The sequence below is a fragment of the Chenopodium quinoa genome, unplaced genomic scaffold (assembly GCF_001683475.1).
Source record: "Chenopodium quinoa cultivar QQ74 unplaced genomic scaffold, ASM168347v1, whole genome shotgun sequence".
Taxonomy (NCBI): domain Eukaryota; kingdom Viridiplantae; phylum Streptophyta; class Magnoliopsida; order Caryophyllales; family Amaranthaceae; genus Chenopodium; species Chenopodium quinoa.
The window spans coordinates 1,082,992-1,103,006 of record NW_018743946.1 but is presented as its reverse complement, the minus strand read 5'-3'; the positions used below and the strand labels follow the sequence as shown (position 1 = coordinate 1,103,006).

At 35.0% G+C, this 20,015-nt stretch overlaps 1 long non-coding RNA gene across 1 annotated transcript; it reads right to left on the bottom strand.

Moving 5' to 3' along the window:
• Positions 1-8,564: 8,564 nt before the first annotated feature.
• Positions 8,565-9,763, bottom strand: LOC110689065. The gene is made up of 3 exons (XR_002504792.1): positions 9,490-9,763; positions 9,276-9,355; positions 8,565-9,175 (listed from the first exon to the last, which is right to left on the bottom strand). It is a non-coding gene; the product is annotated as an uncharacterized LOC110689065 (long non-coding RNA).
• Positions 9,764-20,015: the final 10,252 nt, after the last annotated feature.

Here is a 20,015-nt window from a genome sequence, read left to right as displayed (position 1 = left end):
AAAGATAACCTACACAATATAAACTATATCATATAAACTTCCATAAATCTATCTTAGAATATCACTAAGATATATTATTATCCTAAATATAATATCATAAGATCTATATGAAAAATATATCAATAATATATTTTCCTACATTCTTAACAAATACACATGATTCCCACCAAAAACAATCTAAAATCAAGAATGCTCTTTTATCATAGATCAGCCAAGAAATCAAGGGCTAGGTTGACACTTGTCATGAGTATCGATGTATGCATTTAATCATGAACTTAAATATCCAAGCAGCACCTCTTCGATCAAAAAGCTTCCGAAATATATCATGTTTTTGGAACAGATTTAATCGTAGTGCCTAGTTTATGTCACATAAAATAATTTTATTCGGTAACTCAATTGCATCACCAATGACGTAAAATCTTGAAGCCCAAATCGGTATCCGAAATTTGACAATCAACTTGACTGTCCCCAATAAATAACAACTTTGTCGATTGCTTCGTCAATTACACCTCTAATAAGTCATAACTTTTTTTTTTTCAATTTTCTTGATACAAAAACTTCGTCCGAATAATACTTTTCCAAAATTGTTTAGGAATCATATAATAAATTAATACTATTTCGCTTCTAAATTGTTGGTAAAATACCTGTAGATTCTAATGACAAAATAGAGAAGATGAAAAGGAAAAATACTTGATTGAAGATCTCAAACTCACAGTCGCGCCGTGGAACATAATCCACTGCCTAAGAAGCAAAATACGCCACCACGGGTACATGTTTCCTGATGACGCACGCCCCCCCCCAAGTTTAACGCAACTCTCTCCGTAAACCGTGCACACGAATTCGAAGAGTGGAATTGCCCAGAAACTGTTCAGATCTCAAAGGGTAGGTTTGTGTTTGAAGTTTTTTAATGTGAATGATGAAGATAGAAAAGGAAATGCATGCTTGTATTTATATGTGTCCCAAAATTAGGAGACAAATAAACAAACCGACCTAAGGAAAAAAAGGCGGGCCCAATCGGGTAATCAGCCACCTGATCGGGCGCGAGATGAAATTTCCCTGGTGTCGCGCCTAGTGTCACGCCCGGTCAGGCCACACCCGCCCGTTTCCGCGCCCGGTTGGGCCACACCTGCCCGGTCGGGCTTGTCAAAACTCGACTCCGTCGCCCGGTCGGGCAAACTACTGCACAGTCGGGCGCGAGAGCCCTCCTTTTTCCTTAGCCAATTCCGCCTGGTCAGGCGAACCACCGCCCAACCGGGCGCGAGAATCTTCCGTTTGCATTACCATTTCCAACAACCATAATAATGAGGAAATTTCCAAATCTAGGAGAACAATGCCATCGAAAAATAAAGCTGCAACCTACACTTGGACACCAACGCATGTGATATAATCCTTTCCTGAACTTAAAGATATGCGTTCCAAACTTCGTTCAAAACTATGTCGCCATATCCTCCTAAGAAAATAAATAACAGCAAATCATCTATGAAACATGTGTGTCTTGGTTACATCACATCAGTCCATATTATAAGCTACTAGCACTGTAAAACGGTTTGACAGTTCGGGTTTGGTTCGGTTTAAAATCGGTTCGGTATTAAATCGGGTCGGTTTGAAATCGGTTTAATTGTCTCGCGGGTCGGTTTCAGTTCGATTTAAATATTTATCGGTTCGATTCGGTTTCGGTTTAATCTTGATCGGTTTTAATTCGGTTCGGGTTGTAAACAGTCCGGGTAGTAAACGGTTCGATGCAAACGGGTTGCGGTTTTTTAATGGTTCGGTGTAAACAGTTTTTATCCCGGTTCAAACAGTTTCGGGTTGGAAGCGGTTTCGGGTTGGAAACAGTTTGGTTCTTTTTTGGTTCGGTTTATAACTGGTTCGGTTTTTTTTCGGTTCAGTTTATAACTGATCCGGTTCTTTTTTGGTTCAATTTATAACTAGTTCGGTTCTTCTGCGGTTTAACATTATTCGGATCGGTTCCATTCCGAGTTTACTAAATTACGATTCGGGTCGGTTTTCGGTTTCAAAAAATCGATTGTTTATCAAGTCGTTTGGATTTGGGCAGTTAAATGGTTTTGGTTTGAAATTTGATAGTATTTGCTAACCTTTTGCTGGTTAACAAGCTTTATATAAAGTCGAGACTTCATCATTTCATATTTAGGCATCATATTATAAACAAATTCACATTGATTTTATAAATATATATCATGTTCTGTTTCAAGTTTAGTCATACTGATCTTACTAGTGTATTACGAAGTAGATTATAAAAGTTAGTGAATTAATGTATTATTGTTTTACAACTAGGTTGTTATATGTTTCTTATTTAATCATTTAAATACTAGTGTCATAGTCATGATTTGATGAGTTCTTATTAAATGGAAATTTGCAATTTGGTAATTCGATACTTGATTAATCAACAAGACTGATAATTATGGCTTGTTTATCTTTATATATTTTCATGAAATTATGAAGATATTACAAAGTAGTTTGATTTGTGTAATGAAAGAAAACATTAATGATTTATTAACAAGGTAATATTGATTAGTTCAATCGATCGTATGTACACATTAACGCATAGCATCTAACCATCTCATAGTTAAATACTTCGTATGTATTAGTGCAAAGTTATAAATTAGTGAACATTATTTTGATTGGATCAATAACTTGAGCTGTTGTTTTAAATTAAATTAGGATCATTGTTTGTGTAGTTTGAGTATAATGATCTACACCATCTCTAACTATTATTTTAATACTCCATCCGTCCCTTTATTTTGTCTCTTTGTCATTTTTGGGGTCAAACTTTGAAAATATTGACCATAAATTACCACTAATCTATAAAACAGTAAAACTTAATTTTGTCACGAGACTCATGAGTCATGACTCATGACTTCATGAGTGATCTTTTTAAATTTGTATCATTATATATTTTATTAATATAACGTTTTTATAATTTATACTTGTATGAAAATAAAGATATACTACGTAGATATTTTAATACGCGTCTTGGAGACTGATCCCGATCAAATGAATACACAACACACAAAACATCATCTAATCAGTCTCAACCATAGATCAAAAACAATCTACGGTTTTTTCTCCCACAACACACACGGATCACCACTCTCAACCATAGATTAAAAACAATCTACGGTTAGCTTCTTTTCCCCACAACACACACGGATCACCATTCTCAACCATAGATTAAAAAATCAATGGTTAGATTTACATCTCAACCATTTTGATACCCTAATTCCACTTTCACGCCTCCTAGTTCTTTCTCTCTCTCATCTCCTCTCAGATCTCACTCATTCATTCACGACACCTCTTCGTTTGTCGTCTCTCTCATTCATTTTCAATTCTCCCTAATTCATTCACGGCGCCTTTCGTTCGTTGTTGCTGCTCATCGGTGTTGTTGCTGATCTAATCCTCGCTTATCAGTGTTGTTGCTGCTCTAAACCTCTCTTTTTTTGTCCAGGTATGATATCTCTCTTCCTCGTACTTCTTGCAACTGATTTAATCTGATTTATGAAGTAGAAGAATTAAAGGTGTAGTTGATTTAATGAGTATATAATTGTATAATTGTAATTTAGTGGTTTACTGTATAACTCTGATTAGTGGTCTATCTTAAGTTAGTTAGTATTTGACGGTTGTATTTCTTGACTGCTTTGCATTATTGTTTGCATATCAATCAAAATGAATCAAGATTAAATAATTGAACAGGAAAGAGTGAAAGACCAATAATCAAATTTGACATTAAAATTTAGGTTTTCTAAGCTACCACACTATATAACATAGTTGTCCACTACGTTTTGTATTATTATAGTTATAATTCCCCTTAATGAGTATATAATTGTATAATTGTAAGTTAGTGGTAATAGTATATAATATGGGTTCATTTTATTTAATTTTCTAGTAGTTAAAAATTAATGGGTTGCTACTGAAATTTGATTATATGAGTTTATTAGCGTTTATAGAAAAATAATATGGGATTAATGACTTTTCACTCTCTATTCTATTTGTTGGTTTCACTATTAAGTGTACATCTCAATGTAATGGGTTTTCGACTCTTAACTAGAGTGTAAAAAGTACCTAAATGTGTTAGCATTGATAGGGACAATTATTTGTTATAAGGCTGAAATGTGTTGTTTTGATCCTGTTTTTTCAGCAATGGATCAAGGGTATGAAAATTATGATGAGGACAGACAAGATTATTTAGAAACTTCATATTCTCAAAACACTATTCAGAATCAAGATTCTTCTCAGCAACAAGTCACTACCACTAGTGGTAGTAAGCGTGGACGAACATCAAATGTGTGGAGGCATTACACCTTTTTTGATAAGAGTGTTGGTCTTGCTCCGATAAGATATGCGCGATGCAATGTTTGCGGTAATGAATATAAAGCACCAGGTAAGGCTGGTACTTCCACTTGTAAAGCTCATACTAAGGCATGCATGGGTAAAAATATACATCATCCTGCAAATCTTGAAAGTGTTGTTGATCCTACGTTTAATCAAACTCGTCATTTACAATTGCTTGCTAGAGCTATAATTTTGCATTCCTATCCTTTAAATATTGTGGAGCATCATGGCCTTAGGGAAGTTTTTACGAGTCTGAATCCTAATGTGAAGCATGTGTGTAGAAACACTATGTTGAAATATTGTATTGCTGAGCATGATAAGTTTAAGTCCTTGTTGTTGCAATCTTTTTCTGGAATTGAAGGTAGAGTTAGCTTCACTTGTGACTTGTGGAAAGCATGCACTAATCGAGGTTATCTCACTTTGACTGCACATTATGTTGATAAAAATTGGTGTCTAAGGTCTAAAATTCTGAATTTTAGATATTGTGGTCCTCCTCATACTGGTGCTGAGATAGAAAAATTTGTGTTTAAACTTATTGGGGAGTGGAACCTTCAGGGTAAATCTTTTGCAATTACTGTTGATAATGCTCGATCTATGGATGTTATGGTTAAACTTTTGAAAAAAAAATTAATGTTGACTTCTCCTTTTCCTTGTAATGGTAAATTTTTTCATATTCGATGTTCAGCTCATGTCTTGAACATTATTGTTCAAAGAGGTTTGAAAGAAGTTGATAGTAGTGTTCAAAAATTGCGTGAGGTTTGTAAATATATTGATTCTTCGGACTCTAGACTTACTCAATTTGAGAATGCTCTTTCTGAGGTTAACTGTCTATTTAACGGTAAGTTACGTCTTGATGTTGTGACTCGTTGGAATGCCACCTATACGATGCTCCGAAAAGCTTTAGAAGCAAAGGAAGCCTTGAAAGTGGTTATCGATAAGTATATGGGTTATGAATTCAAACTTTCGGATGATGAATGGGATACCCTTGCAAAAATATGTCATTTCCTAAAGCCATTTTATGAAATCACTATGTTATTTTCTGGTTCTGAATATCCTACCGCAAATTTGTATTTTGCTAGTGTTTTGAAAATTGAGCACACAATAACTAAAGCCCATATAGACCCTAAACTTGCACCCATGGCAAAAGTTATGCTTGAAAAGTTTGAGGGCTATTGGGATGACTATAGTTTGATCCTTTCAATAGCTATTGTTCTTGATCCTCGCTATAAGCTTTTTCGATTGACGAATATGTTGAAAGTGCTTTATGTTGAGTAGGCATGTGTTGAAAAGGCGAAGGTGATTAAAGATGCTCTTTTGGAGTTGTATAACTTTTATTCTTCTATGTGTTCCGGTTTTAAGTCAAGTACAATTGTTCCCCCTCCATCCCTATTGGGGTTGATAAATCAAATAGTCTCTTGGATGATGATGATATATTCAAGGTAATCATTTTCTGTTTATTGTGGTTTACTAAAATAATAATTGTATGTCTTAATTTTTATTATTTAATAAAAGCATATTTTTTGCACTTTCCTAGGATGTTGATGTTGATGATAGCCTAAATCGACCATCGATGGAGATTGATAATTATTTGAATACTCCTCGTCAACCATCAATTGAAGGGCAGAATTATGATGTTCTCAAGTATTGGGAATCTCAAATTAATGTGTACCCCATATTAGCTATTATGGCTAGGGATGTTTTGGCCATTCCTATTACATCGGTAGCCTCTTAGTCTTCTTTTAGCATGGGTGGTCGTATTTTAAACAAGTATAGGAGTGCACTTTTGCCTAAGAATGTTGAGGCGTTGGTTACCACACAAAATTGGTTACGTGGTTATGATTGTGATATTGAAGAAGACATCCTTGAAATTGGTAAAGAGGTGATAGATGAAAGTTTTGCATCTAATTAGAAAGGTATGGATGTTGCTATTTTACTGATGCTTAATTTATATTGTGTTGCTTAATTCAAGCTTTCTTGTTTTTTTTTTTTTTGTGAGAAAAGTGTAGCTTCATTTCTTACACTAATGATAAGTATAGGGTGCTGCTACTGCTGACTGCTTCTTCTCCTTACTGTTGTTCTGCTGACTTGTTGTTCTGCTGTTGTTCTTCCATTCTGCTGCTGCTCTTCTTCCATTTTGCTGTTCTGCTGCTCTTCTTCCATTCTGTTGTTCTGCTGCTCTTCTTCCATCGCTGCAGTTCTGCCATTCTGCTGCTGCAGTCTGCAGTGCTACTGATCTGCCATTCTGTTGCAAACTGTGGTGCTGGTATTAATCTTGTTATGCTAAAAACTTGTACAATTCTGTTGTTAAAATTTGTTTGTATGGATTGGTTGGTTTGATTTTGTTACTTTGTTGTTAAAAATTGTTTAATTATGTGTATGGATTGGATTGGTTTGTTTTGGTTTTGTTAAGTTGAAACTTGTTGAATTAGAAGTTTTATAACTTGTTAATGCTATTAATCCTATTATGCTACTGGAATACTGCTATGTTGATGAATAAGGCCCAAAAGGCCAAAAAATTGTAGGTTATTGCCCAAAAAACCAAAATTGCAGATTATTCCCCAAAAACCAAATTAAAGTCAATACTCACGGATTAGCTAACGAAGTGCTATTTCTAAGGGAATTTAGTATTAACTAAGTTACTAAGATATATACAATTAATATGATAAGTATATGGTCTCAAGAAAAATTGATAAGTATGGAATATATGCTAAATATATTTTAAGATTTCTAATACTTAATCCATATAATTACATAAAAAAGTGCACCAAAAAAAAATTATTATTACATACAAAAAAATCTTGTAAACGGTTCGATTTATAAGCGGTTTGGTTCATAAACGGTTCGGTTTATAAGCAGTTCGGTTCATAAACGGTTCGGTTCATAAACGGTTCGGTTTATAAGCAGTTCGGTTTACAATCAGTTCGGTTTTTAAATGGTTTGGTGCAAACGGGTAGCAGTTTGCTAACAGTTCGGTGTAAGCGGTTTTTATGCCAGTTCAAACGGTTTCGGGTCGAAATCGGTTTCGGGTTAGATACGGTTCGGTTCTTTTTCGGTTCGGTTTTCTTTCAGTTCGGTTTATATTTGGTTCGGTTTGTTAACATGTTCAGTTCTTAAACGGTTTAACATTACTCGGATTGGTTCGGTTTCGGGTTTACTAAAATACGGTTCGGGTCGGTTTTCGGTTTCAAAGAAACGGTTTTTAATCGGTTCGGTTCTCATTTGAATCGGTTGGATTCGGGCAGTTAAACGGTTTCGGTTTGAAATTTGACAGCACTATAAGCTACACATATCTCTAATATGAGGGCCACGAGAAAAAAAATTGGCCTAGCTTGGCTCAAATGTTGCACATCGAATTTTAAAGTAATGAGTTTGTGGTCCATAATAACCTAGGAATAATGTAAAAAATAAATTAAATTTTTTTTTTTAAAAAAAAAAAACAACAGTAATACGAAAAGTCAAAACTTACCAAGATATTATATACTTAATTAAAAAGTGCATGCTAAGAAAGTCACCCTACCTCAGAGTGAAAAATTAAATCTTGCGTAAATTATAAGCTATTTTTGAAAAGTTACAATTTGTTAAGTTACACCACCATCATTTATTGGTTAAAAAGTTCCCAAACTATGTAACAAATTGAATAAACAAGAATGGAATGAAATGAAACCAAACCTGGCACTGATCGAGAAAATCAACAACATCACGTTCCAAGTTGTCATCAAAAGATTCACCCAAAAGTGCAAGTGAATGAAGGATCCAATAGCAAAGTCATGGTAGACTGCACAACAAAGGTATTATCTTTTAAAACTTTCCATAAATGGGGCCATTGGATGAGATTGTGGGATGTGGAAGAAGGATGATGAAGGTTTGAGTTAGTTCTCATAGGCAGATTTAGTAGAAACTACGAAAAAAAAAAAATTATCAAAAGAGCGGTATTAAATGTAGATGCAAGTTTAAATATGCTAGGTGAAAAACTTTTAAAATAATAATGTTGATGTGTTTAATATAGTGTGCATTTGCAGCTATCAATAGTTGGCAAAATTATTAACAGGTTAATTAAGTGTGGTTAAATCTCGTAATGACAATACGTAATACCTAATATAACCATTTAATTAATTAAAGTGGAGGAAAGTTGTTTAAAAAATAATCATTGTTTTAAACAAAAATTAGTACATGACTAATTTTTTATTTGGAGAATTTGTTTTGATAATTGAGTTAATAAATTTGATATATAAATTGTGTACTCATTGATCGGTAAAACGTGAACTAATATAAAAAATATTAGGAATAAGGCTAATTGACAAATCCAAAAATATTGAATAAATAATTACAATATTTAGTAGGTTACATGTGTTTAGATAGAGTAAATTATCAACAAAAAAAAGTGGAATAGTAGAAAAAATTAATCAAGGTTTCTGAAATGGGAGTATTAAATACCACCAACAAAAATGATCAAAATCACCGATATTTAGTGTGAATGGACAACAGTGCACTTAGAACTTCACCATTATATCCCTTCTTGCCACCAATCACAAACATCTTGACACCACCACTTGACATCAATTATGTACAACCAGATTTATGTAGGAACATTTGGCATCAATTAAGTGACGTATAGACGTGCCCCCATACCCGTGTTAAAATATCGGACATATTTCCCGTGTCTTAAAATTTTGGAACTTGCTGGATCGGACACTTGGACATGTCTTTATGTCCGACACCCGTTCGCGAGTCCATGTTTTAGTTAGACGTTGAAGAGCTTCTCTGTCATTCCGAAGATCAATACCCTCATTCTTCTTCAAAGTTTCTGCTAGCCATCTACCATTCTCTGCAGTAGCAATTACAAAAATTGTATCATTTCATTGCAAAACAGTAAAGAACCGATTCAAGCCAACACATCATTAGGCACACCGATTCCTTGTTCCTACCTAATCGAAGTCATCACCTCTTAAATGAGTGTCACCTGATGTAGATAACACCTCGAAAACTCCGTCTCCAACCTCAAGAACTGCAAAAGGCAGAAAAAGCTGCAATGTAAGATAATCTGATATACTGCATCAAAAAGTAGACTGTACTAATGCAGAATACTGATAAATGCATAGAATTTCTCACAATTGGAGTCTTTCTTTCTGAAGAACTCACCCGAAACATCAAAAGTACCAACTCCAAGATCGAAAACCAAAATCGTCTCGTTATTCTTCTTCTCAAACCCATATGCTAATGAAGCAACAATAGGGAAGCATTCAATCTACCCCATTAAATAAATCTAACAATTTAGCATTCTAAAGAGTGTAAATTCAATCTCATAAACAGTTGGATGTCTGAGATGCTAGTCTTTGAGTCAGCTACTCGATAATTTGTTAGTATATTCAACAACAAATGTCTTTTCAGAAGCATGTTTTACTTCCTACAGCCTATATCCAGAGAAACTTATCTACATACCTACAAATAAATGAAGAATGTTAGTCTCACAGCTCATATACCTGCAAAGCAATGTATAGAAGACCAAATGAACATTCAAACACTTGAATTTAAGAGAAACTCATAAGCTACTGAAATCACTCATTTGGTGATATGAGATCTTATATTGCACTAATCAAACAACACATTGTAGGGAATATTTCAAGCATTACCCCTAGCTTGAACCCCACTGTGATCATACACTTAAGTACGGTGGCGTCCAAAGGGAAAGAAGATAGAGCAAAAGAGTCGCCAACAAGTTTTAGGAACTTGTAAACCGTTCACGAGATGAAGGTTACACCCCTTAACGAACCAAGAGATCGTCAACTCCAATAGGTCTGGAACCATGACTGGTAGTTCGGGGATGAAGGTACAAATCCAACCTAAAAGAGATTGAACCTGCCCTAATAATAGGCCTTTACTTTATTCTGATCGTATTCATGTGCGCTTTCTGACTAACATGCAAGCAATAGGTTTACCCTAAACCTGTTTAATCTATGTTGGTTGAATATTAATGCACAAATAAATCTATTATTGGCGATCACTTGAATTATAATCAAATTAACCCTAAACAAGATTATTAATTATCTTATTAAGCGTGATTACAAGTACAAATTTCCTTTAAACATGTATAAAAGGTGTGATCAAGCAATAACAATAAATATATTCAAGCAACATAATAATAATCATCACAATCATAATTAAAATAATCATGTTCATGTTAAAGCATTATAATAGCAAGATCCTAGGCATGATACTAACAAGATTAATAAAAAACCCTAGCATGTCACTAAGCAATAAAAATCAAATTTTTAACCCTAACATGATACTAGCATGAATATTAGGAAAAGCAATAAAAGGCATCATAGAAATCATAATTGATTTATAAAACTTATTCTTTAACCTAGACATGATACTAGGTACTTATTGTTGTCACCCTAAACATCAAATTAAGAAAAGCATCCTAACATGATACTAGGAATCAAAATAGGAACCTAAACATGATTTCTATATCATAATATCAATAAAACAATTAAAGCACTTACTTGGATGCCTCATATCTCTTTCTAATAACAAAATACACGCGTTAGTAACTTCAAGGAAAACAATAAACAACAACTAAATTAAATAATTGAAAGAGAGATTTGGTACCAAACCCTCAGAAATTAAAACCTTTCACATCTAGGGCGAAGACAACTTCGAATAATGCTAAGTGTATTTAGGTCTTGTGAGTGCGGAATTATGTTTGAAGGGTGGTAGGTTTAGAAAAGAGAGAAAGAAAGCTTCTAGCTTAGAGAGAGAAAGAATTAGAAAGTTAATGATTCTAGATGATTGAAAATGGAGTTTTTAGAAGGCTATTTATAGAGAAAATCAGCCAAAAAGACATAAAATCGAACCAGAGTTCTGACGCGAAAAAACAAAGTTAGCGCCAGACGCTGACATTAGCGTCAGGCGCTAATGTCTAACGTTAGGCGCTAACCATATTTTTGACGCGTTTTCTAAAATCAGATAAAATTTAACCGTACAGGAGGATAAAATTGTATTTTCCTCAAAAACACTCTTTTATTCTGATTAAAATTCTAAAAAGTCAACAAAAATAAATTTATCAATGCTAATTGAATTAGGAATGAAAAGAACCTTCTGGAAGAATCTAGAAGACTAAAACCATTCCTAATTGCATTAGGAATGATAAATCCGTATTAGGCCCTCCCCTTGATCATTGGGCCGCATATAAGGTTCAATCCGGGCCCAGTTTAGTAAATTGGCCATAACTTCCTCATTATTCATCGAAATTGGGCTTATAATATATCGTTGGAAAGCGCTTTTCAAGCCCTGTCCAACTACACTATTAACGGACCTATATCATGGACCAAACCAACTGGATTGACTGTTTTCTTAAAATAGATTTTCAAAAACAGAGAGAAAAGAAAAGAAATTAAAACTATCCGCAACACTAGACTTTCGACACTTTCACTTCATTCGATTATGATTCGACGTGAAAGGCACTCATCACCTGGTTTGGTTTTGGGGAGACACAAATGGGTGTCTACACACATTATCTTAGTTGAATTATGAAAATACATAGTGAGCTGAAAGGGATCTATTGACAAGTACAGAAATCTTGTTAGAACATACAAGTTTTGACAGGGATAAGAATGTTCTTTGAGTTGTATTCTTACTATAGATGATTCTGTAGATGACGATCATTCTCTCTCTAATAATCACTTTGGTTGTTTCAAATTTTTTTTCTCCAACCATGCAATTTCTCAGTATATTGTATGACAACCATGATCGTCATTTTTTCTTTTATCTTTATAATAATACAATACAAGACTCATAATATAATAAATTATAAAATCACTCGTGTAATCAATCAAAACTTCACCATTATAACTATTTTCCTATCTCCCTCTACCCCTTCCATTCCCTCATCCGATTCCTATGCCTTACTCCCAATTAATTGCTCCCTATTCTTAACTCCCTTTCACTGTTCTATTTATGGTCTTGAAAATTTAGTTCGCCCCACTTGCTCCCTCACCCCTTCTTAAATCCTTATTTCTATCCCAGCTCTCATTTATCTTATTTATTCATGCATAATTAAGAAAGTCTCTTTCTAATTGCCTATACTTTTATCATGTCATTAAAAGCCAAAAATTATTATATTTTATAATGGCCTCCTAACGAAAGATGTAATCTTCTAGCCTCTTATCTGCCTTGCATAATTGATCTTTGCCTATCATCTTAGCCTCGCCTAATCACCCTTTTCACCCCTTTTCCATATTCCCCTCTCATTCCGTCATTTTATCCCTTTCTCTTCTCCATATTATTCTCTCCATACCTCCTTTTGTTGGTGGTTTTAACCTTTTTAGTAAACCTCATCCTACTTACCCCACCTTCTCAATATCTCTCATCTTCACGACATAATATCTCTCTGAACCTCCACCCCCCCTTTTGCATTTCCTCGGTCCCATTCTCTCCGTTGTCACTTCATGCTCCTTATTCTTCTCTCCTCACTTTTTTTATGGTTTTGGAAATTTAAGTAAGCCTAGTCTTACTTTCTTCACCATCTCTATCTCACTCATTTTCATCCTTTTTACCTCCTCCACCTCTTCACATTTCATAGAGAGGCTTTAATAAGAAGCTTACATACTACATACTTCCTCCGTTTTATTAATATTACACCACTTGCCTTTTAAGGAAGTTTTACAAATATTGCACCATTTTCATTTTAGGACAAATATTATCTTTGTTCACACTACAAAAACCCAACATACCCTTACTTTTTGACCTTTATTCTTTAGTTTTTGTTTACATCACATGGACACTTTTGTATTTTTACATTTCTCTCTCTTCCTTTTCCCACAACCAAAATTATTGTGCCCAACTTGTATGGTGCAATAATAAAAAACAGAGGAAGTATATTTTATGGCGTACTGTTAAATTTTGGCAAGGAAGGAAATTGTATTATATACATTATTTATAAATGCGTAGGTTAAATTTGAAGGCATGTAAATTGGATTAAATTTACCATAAGCTTTTAAACTGAGTGCCCTAAGCATCGAAATTAACACGCATTTTGGCTCTGTTCTTCACAAAGGAAGTGAAAGAATGTTTCTGGGTTTAAAGCTTGATTTTCACTTCCTTATTTTTATCCCTGCGTTCATTTATCTTAGTTTGTCTCAACATAAAATGCTACTAAGCCAAAAAAATCAAATTCGAAGCTTTATTTACCTAGTTCTAATAAAGTCGAGGCATTTCGAATTGTGTTATGATACATGAAAAGTCAGGGGGAGCTACTAGCCTTTTGCACTCCTGATCTTCAAAATCTCAACAAATAAATAGAGTTTCTCTTATTAACATAATTATACAGATCTTCAGTATCTTAAAGAACAATATGTAATAGAGGCAAACAAGTTTACCGGTCACTGAAAAGTTTAAGTGGGCTTGAGATCAAAATACGAGCATTGTTTCTTGCCTTACCAGAAAGATCAAATGAAAAACAACCATCAATATTCATGACAAATTTTCGAGCATGACCTTGCAGTAACTATCCTTTACTTATATACTTTATCTATTAAAAAAATCAGAAGAAACAAAACAATACCGCACATTGGTTTTTAAAGGTGCTTAAAAAATACTTCCTCCGTTTTCTTTTAGATGCAACACACACTTTTTCACGGTATTTAAGAAATATGAGATTCACATGATATAATACATTTTAAAATGGGATGAGTGATTGTTAGGAGTGTAATTTAGTGGAACATGTGCTTTAAATAAGGGAAATAGTATAGTTTTTCCCTAAATTAACTTTCCTTTTATAGTGTGTTGCAAGTATTGTGACATTTCCTTTTTAGGGAAGTGTTGCAAGTAAAAGAAAACGGAGGAAGTAGAAATTAAGGAAAGAGGGAGGTTGTGGTTTATAGTTTGGTTTAATTGGTTTAACTAGAAATAGCTCCTTAGTTTGGTTAACTAGTGATGAACTGCTGTAGACATTCAATAAATCAAAGACTTACTTAGGAGTTTTGCATTTGTTTTCAAGTTTAAACCAACATTTGTTGTTTTGAAATAAAAGCAAAATAAGAATTTTACACAGAAAAATTGTGGTCATCACTTCCTTTCCTTTTTTGCTCTACTATATTCCCAAACTTTTATTCTTAACACATGGCCTCTATGCTCATTGCTCACATTAATTAAAATTGTAAGCTAGTTTTCTATTTTGTAAATAAAACAAGACAAATAGATAGTCAACCAATTAGATTACCACAAGCAAAGACTTATTCGAGGACCAATAATAACTGCGACTACAGAAAGTTGTTTAGTAGTTAAGTTTTCTTCAGTGCAGATTGTGCTACCTGCAAATGGGGAAGAAAGAAAATAATAAGCAAATTACCATGTGTAGACACCCATTTGTGTCTCCCCAAAACCAAACCCAGTGATGAGTGTCTTTCACGTCGAATCATAATCGAATGAAACGAAAGTGTAGAAAGGTCTAGTGTTGCGGAAAGTTTTATTTTCTTTTCTCTTCTCTCTGTTTTTGAAAACTTTATTTTAAGAAAACAGTCAATCCAGTTTGGTTGGTCCATGATATGGGTCCAATAGTGGCGTAGTTGGATGGGGTTTGCAAAGACCTTTCCAACGATATATTATAAGCCCAATTCCGATGAATATTGAGGAATTTATGGCCAATTTACTAAACTAGACCCGATTTGAGCTTTAAGTACGGCCCAATGATCTAGGGGAGGGCCTAATATGATTTATCTTTCCTAATATAATTAGGAATGGTTTTAGTCTTCTAGAACATTCTAGAAGGTTCTTATCATTCTTAATTCAATTAGGATTCTTCAAAGTTTTAATTAGATCAAATAACATTTTCGACTGAAATTATATTATTTTATCTTCCAGTACGGGAAATTTATCGGATTTTCAAAAACGCGTTAAAAGCCGGTTTGGCGTCCAACCCCAGGCCTTGGCGCTAGGAATCAGGATTGGCGCTAGACGCCAGCCATTGGCGCCTGGCGCTAGCCACTAGTCCTGGCGCCAATGAGCCAGGGCTGGCGCTAAGGTTGGTTTTCGATCTTCAGGCTCTGTTTTGATAAATTATCTTTTTTTGGATGATTTTCTCTATAAATATCGTATCAAAAACTCCGTTTTGATTCATCATCTACATCTATCGTTCACCACTTCTCTTTATTCTTAAGTTTTTATCAACTATCTTCATCATCGATCATCAACTCTCTTCATTCATAAATCGTTCATCAAGTCTTTTCATTCATTCATCTCTTTCATCAATAATTCTTAACATTCATTCTTTCTTTTCTAAACCTTACTTTTTCATACAAAATTCCGCATTCACAAGATCTTGATACACCTAGCCATATTCGAAGGTGCCTTCGCCCTAGACGTGAAAGGTTTTAATTTCTGAGGGTTTGGTCCCAAATCTCTCTTTCAATTATTTAATTTAATTGCTTTGATTATTATTTTTTCCTTGAAGTTACTAACGTGTGTATTTTGTAATTAGAAAGAGGTACGAGGCATCCAAGTAAGTACTTTGATGGTTTAATTGATTTCATGATGTAGATATCATGCTTAGATTGTTATTTATGATTCCTAGTATCATGTCTAGGGTATCTTTAATATTAAGTATGATTAAAAGTATGATGCTTCCTATGTTCTTCCTAATATTTATGATTATGATTATGATTGATTATTATTATTATTTATTATGTTGCTTGATACATATTATATTTATTCTTTATTGCTTGATCACACCTTTATTGCATGTTTAAAGGGAATTGGTACTTGCAATCGCGCTTAATAAGATATTAATAATCTTGTTTAAGGTTAATTTTGATTATAAATTCAAGTGATCGCCAATAATAGATTTATTTGTGCATTAAATTCAACCAACATAGATTAAACAGGTTTAGGGTTAATCCTATTGATTGTATGTTAGTCAGAAAGCGCACGTGAATACGAGCAGAATAAAGTAGAGGCCTATTATTAGGGCAGGTTCAATCTCTTTTAGGTTGGATTTGTACCATCATCCCCGAACCCTTATTTGGTTCATGACCTTATGGAGTTGACGATCTCTTGGATCGTTAAGGGGTGTAACCTTCATCCTATGAACGGTTTACAAGTTCCTTAAAAACTTGTTGGCGACTCTTTTGCTCTATCTTCTTCCTTTTTGGACGTCACCGTACTTTAGTGTATGATCACAGTGGGGTTCAAGCTAGTGGGATTTTAAAGGCTTGAAACTATTCCCTACAGTTTTTGGCGACTCCACTGGGGAGGATTTCTATTTTAATTCCTGAATTTGTTTCGGCAATGATTTAGAATGAGTGGATGAGACTCGAAAAGTTCTAAGTATTTCATGTGCGTAATTTTGATTAACATTGTGGCATATGCATAAAAAGGTTCTCATTAGAAAGACTATCCGTAATGAGTCAAAAACATAGGATTTTACACGTAGGAAATTTGAGAAATATCTTTCACAACTAGGGCTGAAATAACAACGCGCAAAACTGGATGATTTTATTGAGCACAGAAAGCTGCTGAGGCATGTGGGAAGTAGCGTCAGGGGCCAGAGCTTGGCGCCACACTTTTTGCCGTAGCGCCAGACGCCAGTATTGGCGCCAGGCGCTACAGTTAAAAGTTGGCGCCAGTCTCTGTTTGTTGGCGCCAATTTCCCCCAATACCGAGCCAGAATTATGCGTTCTAATTTCGACCGGTTTTTCGTATTGTTTGCTCGATCCTACTTCCTGATTGAATTTTTTCTCACTTTTCTGAAACCCATATGTGTTCTACATATGGACATAACCCTCTGGGAATTCATGCTCTATCTACCTGATTGAACGCTCCTGGCAACAAAGGGCACATCTGAGAGGTTGAATTCATCAAACCATGGAAGCGAGATTTTTCTAAAAACTCGCGGTGTTCTATTTACACGCGTTAACCCTTCACGGTTAGGCTTCTACGCGGTGCATCTGGACAATTAACCATGGACCCTATTTGACTAAACCTCATCCCGAACTTTAGAGAACTAGAGCCATGGTTAGGTTGCGAACTCATTGCATCATATTGTGCCTACTTGACTAATTGTGCATTATTTGTTGTGCATATATATTCCATACTCCTCTTAACCGTTTGTTGATTTGTGTTGAGATTATAATTAATGACTTAAAGAACTTTGCCCAATTAATTAATTAATTAATTAATTTGAGTCAATAATGTTTTTTTTTTTTTTGAATCGGAATTGACCTAGTACGACTTTAGGCATACCCCAGTTGACTAATAATACCGAAAAGAGTCCCAGACCGAGGCTCCAATATTGGTGCCAAAAAAATCTGAGATGTAGCGCCACTGTATGGTGTGTAGCGCCAGACATTTACTAAAAAGTCTGGCGCCAACCACCATATTGTGACGCCAGTCCTGTCGCTTGGCCGACAGTTCGGATTATTTGTCGAGTCATCACCTAATGTCTAATTAACCAGTTTACTAATTAATTTGGTCAATTTTCGCTGTCAATAACACCTTGTCAAGTCATTAATCGAGTCTTGGTCACATAGTCTAGCCACATGGTCATGACACGAGTCTTAACATGTCACCTACACTCACTAGTCTTAGCACACACTTTGAGTACACATCACCATGATCATGTCTTAGGTCCATGCATGAGTCGATCTTTCCGTCATTTGAGTTGAGGGGTACATTCTATTCCTAATTCTTCATATCCCTCCATCTAAATCTTCTTTCACATTCTATTCCGATCTTTCTTCACCTCCTCCATCCATTGCATGTTGAATAAAGTTTGAGTCAAATAATTAACAATAAATATCCCCAATTTCCTTTTCCACAGTACTTGGTCGAGGAGAGAAAGGCGATTAATCAAGGACAACCGCTTTATTTAAGTCTCGCTTTTTGATAAACTGATTCGTCAAAAGAGGAAGGCTAAGAAGATAATGGCAACTCAAGAAGAAGTCAATGAGCTTAGGAACCAATTGGTTACCATGACTGAAACACTGAAGCTACTCACCCTCAAGGTTGATGATCCCGTGAAGCTACAACAGATGGACCTCATGCAAGAGAGCCTAAGCAAGTTGTCTAGCGATTACCAGTTTCAAGAGCTTACATCACAAGGGGTCTCGCCGGATAAAGAACTTCTTCCGCATAAGTTCAATGCCAACGACATCCCAAAATTCAAGGCAATAGATAATCCTTACTTCCATCTAAGAGCTTTTGAAACTATAATGACCATTAAGGGTATCGATAAGAAGGTTTTCCACTCTCTGTTCTCACTATCTCTTGAAACCGTTTGCCAACAATGGTTCTTCTCCCTTGACAAGAAGAAAACCTCTACCTGGGAATCGATAGCAAACGCTTTCGTTGATAGGTACAAGTGCAATATCCAAGTTAAAACCGATCATAGACAACTTGAGATGCTAAGACAAAAAGAGAATGAAGGCTTTACTTCTTTCTTTAATAAATGGAGGGAAACTTCCGCCAAGATGATTGAAGTCCCCACCGAAAAGGAATCTGTGAGGATGTTTATCAAGAATCTCCAAGAAAAGTATTCGAAGCACCTAAAATATCAACACAATTTGAATACTTTCAAGGCCGTTTATGACATCGGAATTGAAATCGAAGATGACCTTGCAAAGCAAAAAGCTACTAACAATAGTAACCACGGTGGCTGGAAAGGAAAGAAGAACGACAATCCTTCTTCTTCCGAAAACGCCCACTCTAGTAACAATGTTAGTACCTTTGATCTCAGTGAAGTTTTAGCCATAGATAACCAAGGATCTAAGAAGCAACTAAGGAAAGACTTCACCCCCATTAGGATGAGCAACAATACTGCCTTCGATCGACTCCATGCCAAAGGACTCATTACTCCCATTGGACCTATTCAAGATCCCGCACCTGAAAAGAGATTACCTAGTTGGAATCCAGACGAACACTGCAAGTACCATCAAGGTAGGGGTCATACTACTGAGAGTTGTTGGAAGCTAAAGGAGACTATCCAACATTTGATTGATAATAACAAGCTTCTCATGCCTCCAGTTAACAAGAAGAGCAAGATGATAAAGCAAACAACACAAGACAAGAGGCGAACTTCAACGACAAGATTTCATGGCCTCTTTTTCTATTTCTTTTTCATCTTTTCTTTCTCCAATAAGTCTAGCATAGGCACCTTTTTCCTTTCCTTAGATTAATTTTGTAGATTCTTTATTTTCTTCTAATAAAATGAGCATCTATTTCCTTGCACATGATCATTTCATTACATTGCATTTAAAAAGAAAAAAAAATCCATGTCGAATTAAGCACAAGGTATACCAATGATTTGAGGCACCCCTTGTAGCCACATCACATCTCCTTTCGCCCTTCAATTATACAATCCTTTCTTCATAAACCACTTTGAGCCTCGTCTAACGATAGACCCTTCTTTTTTCAACATACATCTACTTAACCTTGGGATGGGTTGGCGTGCAACTTATGCAATTCTAAAGAAAGCTTGAGCAATTCAAAAGAAAGCAATAGAAAAAAATAAGCAATAATAAAAAAACGAAAACAAGTATACAAAAGAGCAAGTGTTCCAATGTCTTTGATATGAAAATATATTCGATAAGAACACGTCTCAGATTGCGTCTCTTATCGAGTGCTCGGTACCGTGCCTGAGAAACATGAATGCCAAGTGAGTGATAGACCGCATG